At 47.8% G+C, this 6,580-nt stretch overlaps 1 pseudogene; it reads left to right on the forward strand.

Annotated features, from left to right (window-relative positions):
* The first annotated feature begins 981 nt into the window (after positions 1-981).
* Positions 982-6,580, forward strand: part of LOC102373666 — an 11,103-nt pseudogene continuing 5,504 nt past the window's right edge.

Here is a 6,580-nt window from a genome sequence, read left to right on the forward strand (position 1 = left end):
CCCTGGATATTCCCGCTGACCTCAGAGAACCTCTTATACAATAAAACTTTTTAAAAAAACAACGAATTTTGTTGTTCTTACAGGCTGAATTGTGAAGTGTGATCGTAAGAGAGATTATGAACTCTTATCCCATTATCTGGACTAGTTTTTATAACCTTATGTCTCTCATGGGTTAACTGCTTGGTTTACCCTCTTTGATCTCTTCAACCCACCATTCCCCACTCTTAGTAGCGTCAGCTCCCCTTACCCCTTCCTAACCCTTTCCCTATCCTTTGTATTTAAATCATCTTTTTCCTTTTTAATTATCTCCACTGCTCTCTGCAAGTCCTTTCATAGAATATGGTGAAGTAGGCTATAACCTATATACGCTCTTGCTTCTCTTAACAAATTGGTCTTAAGGTGCCTCCCTGCCTTGCCTTCTGCCAGACTTCAGAGATCCAGGAACCAAAGATTATTGGAAACTGATGATGAAACATCATGATTAGAGAACTAACGATGAAAGCGGCCTCCATAAAACATTACTTAAATGGACAATTACAAACCTGTGGTTTTACAAATCACATTGCGCTAACAAAAATAAAACAAAATCTGCAAATTCCACCTCTCTACCTTCTCCTGATGTGATTTCCACAAAAAGGAAAGTACAAAACCTGAAAAGGCCTTTTTCCCCAACACAAGCTTCATTTAGGCAGCATGATAAAAAATAAATAGGACAGGAAATTCATTTAAAAAAAAACCCTCTCTGAGGGTGACATTCAGGGAAAGGAAGCCATGTGGGAAGGTGTCAGTAGTAGTGCAAAGACCATCCATTTGAAGGAACAGATCTTAGAAGACTTTGAAAAAACTGAGATAAAATGTTTTTAAAAGAAAGGAACACTTCAGGGCTGTGATGTGTCATGCGTGGAGGCTTATGCCTGTGAGTTGCATCATGCTTTCCCCACGCCCCTACTTGAAGGGCAATCCAATCCTGAATCTGCCAGAGCTCATATAGCTTCACTGGTCAGAGGGAAAAGATAAATCTTACTTTATGCACCAGGTGAGACAGAAAGTGAGACGAGCAGTACAAGAAACAGGTAAATCTCTTCTCTTCATCCTGCAAAAGCATGTTAGGGTCTCAGGGCTTTCTCACAGCTGATTCAGCCCTGAATATGGTCCAGCTGAGGCCAATGAGGCAATGGCTGGTTTGGCTGGCCGCGAAAGAGCTGTGTTTGGGTAGGTTACCATGCGGGGTGGGCAGCTGGACTTGGGCTGCTCAACACGTATTCGTTCTGGTTTCTAATACATAGCTCATCTCCCTGTTCTTGATGTTTGGCTTAGCTTTCCTACTATTGTTCTTGGTGCTCTGGCCTCCTGCTTTGCCTCTTCAACCTGGCCTTCGTCCAAATCTCTGTTATAGTTGGTCCCAAGCCTTCGATCTCAGGCTCAGCATTAACCAAGAGCCTTAATCACCTCCATGCTGGCCTCTTGTTATATGGATATAATTGAATTAGTTGTGTACTGCTCTTCTCTCCCCACAAACTTTCCAAATTCCCTTGGTGCTTCCTTTCCCAACCCTGAGCAAAAGCACAGGAGCAAAGAGGGGAAAAGAGAATGCATATGGCTCCTCAGGTTTCCTGTGGTTGAGAAACAGTGCAACTCCCTAGTCTCCAACAAAATTCTGAATCTAAACCTCTTTCTGCCCCAGGCTAATATAGATGACTAAAAAAGAAATTCAATTGAAGTTAGAAGCCCTGGGAGAAATGTCAGTACGTGACTAGAGTCCCCTACAGCATCCCTGCAATACAAAGCCTTGTTAATGGCTTAATTGAACTTGGAGTAGAAGGGAGAAGAGGGTCCAAGTTAGAGGTAGGGAAATCAGGACCCAGATCACAGGGGCAAGCTGCTGGAGAACCAGAGAAAGGAAGAAGTTCATTTTTTCTTAGAACTAAAATTAACAAATTACAGGTTTCCCTCGCTTTATGTTGTACATGTGTTCCTGGAAAATGGCGCATAACTCAAATTTGCATAAAGGGAACCCACTTTACAATGTAACAAACAGGGATACATTCCAAGACCTGGACTGTACTGACCCCCAGACCCATTTCTACCACTTTTACAAGACAATTTTGGTACTCACCAACAGCAGACAGTATCGTGTTGCTGCCAGGTGGCTTCATGGCTCACAGCTCCCAGGACGCCACGCTGAGGCTGGACCAGGCCGGGCTGCAGGAGCCAGCGCTGCAGAGGAGAGGGGTTGTTTGTGTCTTTGGCTTGTGTGTCTTGTAGTTGTGAGACAGGATTATCTATACTTTATGGAATCTGTTAGGTGAGCACTTTTATGGGATGACTTGGGTAGGGATGCTCCTGCTTGGAGCATGGGGATGGACTAAATTATCCCTTGAGTTTCCTTCCAGCTCTATTTCTCTATGCTTATAAGGAGGGACCTACTGAAATCACAATTGTGCAATTTTCATGGAAACAGTCATTTTGGGCAGATTCCATGCTTTTGGTGGGCTCACTGCAAAATAAATAAATAAATAATTAAAACTTACCAGCAAGCAGAGAAGCCCTGCAGTCTTGGGGCATGGGGGGGGAAGGCAGAGGGGGTGGGAGGGGGGAAAAGAGAGGGGGAGGTGGGGTGGGGCTGCTCCAGGGCCACAGACCATGTACAGAGTATTCACTATGGTGAACCAGCAGTGCATCATTGAATAAAACCCATCACCGGGCAAGAGGCTGTCACTGCCTGGGAAGGGAGGAAAGGTAAGGAGGGCAGTGAGTCAGGCACGGCCTGCAAACTGCCAACCCTTCATAACTTTACTGGGTTCACCGCCGCATGTTCACTATAGCGAATGCTTTGTACGTGGTGTGTGGCCCCAGGGTGGGACTGCTCATCCTGCTTGCTGCTGGGAGCAGCCCTGCCCCCTGCCCCCACTCAATCTTCTCCCCCATGCTACAAGACTGCAGGACTTCTCTGCTTGTCAGTCAGTTTGGCTTTGGGGGGGGGGGGGCGGGGGGCTGTTTGCAAGGAGTCACTGCTTGTGGATAACCCAAAACTACATCGTAATTACCCTAGTTAAGCCCAGAGAAATCATGAATCCACATTTAATAACACAAGGATTAATGACTTCCCTGGGCTTAATCAATGTAATTACACCATGGTATCAGGCCATGTGGCAATCTATGAGGAGCGGTGAGACTGCCAGGGCCCCTCAAACAATCAAAGGCATGAGGGGGAAGGAGGCAGGCGCGGCACTCAGCCGGCAAAAATGACAGCTAGCCCTGGGATCTGCCCAGGAAATTGGCCAGCCACCTCCTCGGGTTTGGTGGACCCCTACATATAAGATGCGAGGCAGGTGCATCATATCAATAATCCCTAAAGCATCATAGCTGCAACTGCCCCCACCAGTGGTGCTCTCTACAGACTTCAAAAAATCTCCCATTAACATATACATGCTGCAGGAAATGGCAGTCGCAGCTGGAGACAGTTGTAATGACACCACCACTGAGCTACTTCATTACTAGATTTACTTTGCAATCTCTGCTAAATGCCTCATGTATGGACCAGAACTACAGCTTGGAAAACTGGTATGTTCAGAGTTTGGAGACGCAGTTCATTTATTTCCTGTCACTCTGTGGGAAAAGGGATGTGTTAAATATTCATGTAACAGCAGGATATTAAGCAACTTATAAACAAAACAATCAGCTGCCCTCCCCTCCTTGCTTTGCTCCTTCCTAATATCAAGGAGGGAGCTGGTAGCCTGCAATGAAGACTGCCCAGCAATTTCCATTAGATTTATCTGTCATGCGGAATGAAGGCTTTTTGGAAAATGTCATTAAAAACACAGCAGCTCTTTCCCAGAAAGATTTGAGATTTATTTTCTTAACCTGGGCAGATCAATATTTTTCCTCTAATCGAATTCCTGTCTTAAGCTCTTGTACCTCCCTGCTTTTGGGCACGACTGGGAAATTTGGGGTAGGGTAGGCCCCATAAAAATCCTTCCAAACATGGCCAAGTTTTAAGTCTCTGGGGGAAGAAAAGCAGGGTTCTCGCATGATACAGGACACCTATGGAATGCTGACATTCAGGAGTAGAGGATTTGGCAAACGCCCTTCTACCCTATTCCTCAACCTCCCTGTGTGCCTTCCTCCTGAAGTTAATCTTCCCTGGCACCTACCCAGATCCTTGCCCGGTTTTTCCATCAGACCTCTCTTAGATTCATAGATTGTAGAGTTGAAAGGGACCCAATGGATCATCGTGTCTGACCCCCTGCCCCTGGCAGGAAAGAGGACCGAGGTCAGACGACCCCAGCCAGGTGCCTATCTAGCCTCCTCTTGAAGACCTCCAAGCTAGGTGACAGCACCACCTCTCTTGGGAGCCCATTCCAGATCCTGGCCACCCTTACTGTGAAAAATTTCTTCCTAATATCTAACCTAAATCTACTCTCCACTAGTTTGCACCCATTATTCCTAGTTACTCCCTGGGGTGCTCTGGTAAACAGCGCATCCCCAATTCCCTGCTGTCCTCCCCTGATAAATTTATAAGTGGCTACAAGGTCACCCCTCAGTCGTCTTTTGTGTAGGCTGAAGACATCCAGATCTCTCAACCTCTCCTCGTAGGGTCTTTCACAGAGACCACTATTCATGCGAGTGGCCCTCCTCTGAACCCTCTCCAGATCCTCCGTGTCTCTCTTGAAGTGCGGCGCCCAAAACTGGACACAGTACTCCAACTGTGGCCTGACCAATGCCGCATAGAGGGGGAGCATCACCTCCCTTGATCTGTTGGTCATGCATCTTTTAATACACGACAAAGGTGTGACTGGCTTTGTTGATGGCCTCGTTACATTGCCGGCTCATGTTCATCTTGGAGTCAATTATGACTCCAAGATCTCTCTCAGCCTCTGAGCTGCTGAGGAGGACATCTCCCAACCTGTAGGTGTGCTGGGGATTCCTCCTTCCCAGATATCTCCCCTCATTACTAGAGCACCCAAGCACTTCGCAATATTTAACGTATTACTCCCCACCACATGTTTGGGGGTAGGGCAGTGCTATTATCTCCATTATACTAGTTGGGAGCTGAGTCTTTGGCACACATTACACTTGTGACACTAGTGCAGCTGGGCATGGAGGATCAGAGGCTTCTGGCAGGGGGCACTGAAGGTTTTCCCCTGCCAGAGAGTTTAAATCCCATGCCCAGCACCCCACTGGGGCTGCCTGGCACAGGACATGAAAGGGTCCTGATGCTGACCATAGTTGATTGTCAGCATCTGGACTTGGCCAAGCCCTGGTCTAGAACCCATCCAGGTGCTGTCTCAAATCCCTACTTGTTGGCAATGGGATGCAGCTCACTGGGACCCAGCACTTCAAAGTGTCTATATTGGCCACAGCCCTAATTTGGAAACAACTCAGGACTGTCCGGCACTGGGTGGACAAACAGTTATTTGCCGGCCCCCTGCCCTGGAAAGCCCCAGGTCCTGGGACTATCCCCACCTGATCCCTGGGATAAGGCTGGGGGCAGCTCTGCAGTGGTGCATTTGGGACCGGGGGAATCTTACGCCCCATTCCAAATATCATGCCTCCTGCCATGCACATCTGGCACAGCAGGAGGCACCATGTTTTGGATGGGGCATAACATTCCTCCAATCCCAATCATATCATTGTTTTAACATCTGTCAGGGCCCTGAGTGATCTGCCTGATGCCATACTGGAAGCTGTGGAAGACCAGGGAACCAACCTGGATCTCAAGCTGTGTGCTGCATCACCGACCCTAAACCAGGTTAGTTCTCCTGCCACTCCTCTTCACTCAGGCAGCTTTCTCCTTTCCTCAACAGTGAGGAGAAGCACTGAGAGCATGGGAGAAACCAAGGTCTCTGCTGGCAGTGCCTATGGCCCTTGGCAGCCTGGGGTGCCAACTGCAGGGGAAGTTTTGCTGCACAAAGGATAATGTGTGTGGAGTAGCTCTGTGCAGACGACACCAACTCATGGTCAGTCTTAGAAGCTGTGAAGAATGGGACATGCTCAGTGCAGATGGACTCAGTGGAGAATTTGTCTGCCCAGCCCTAGGTGTAAGCCTGACCATGATGATCCAAAGGCTTATACCTGGCACATGCCTGTCACCATCACTCTCCCTGCCAAATTTCAAGTCCCTGCCCCAAATGTAGGAGGCCCTAGAGTTTCTCAACTAAACATTTGTAATTTTTTTTTAACCTCAGTACCATAACTACCCAAATACAAGACAACCCTGAATTTAAGATGACCCCCTGAATAATTAGATTCTATACTGTACACGGAAAATTTATAATTATAATTTGCCATGCATGGAATCTAATTACTGGAGGATCGTTTTAAATTTGTCTCCCCCCCACTATTGCAGGTGGTAGAGGGAGAGGTGGTGGGGGGTCAGACAATGAGGTACAGACAGTAGGGGGGCAGGTGGTGGGGTAGGGAGTTGGGGGGCAGTAGAGGGGCAGGTGGGGGGCAGTAAGGGGAAAGGCAGTTAAGGGAGCAGGTGGTTGGGGCAGCTGCGTGTGCCCCCCCCATTTACCCCTGCATTGTGCCTACATTTACCCGTACATTTACCATTTACCCCTACGTTGTGCCTGAT

This window comes from Alligator sinensis, unplaced genomic scaffold (assembly GCF_000455745.1).
Source record: "Alligator sinensis unplaced genomic scaffold, ASM45574v1 scaffold1153_1, whole genome shotgun sequence".
Taxonomy (NCBI): Eukaryota; Metazoa; Chordata; order Crocodylia; family Alligatoridae; genus Alligator; species Alligator sinensis.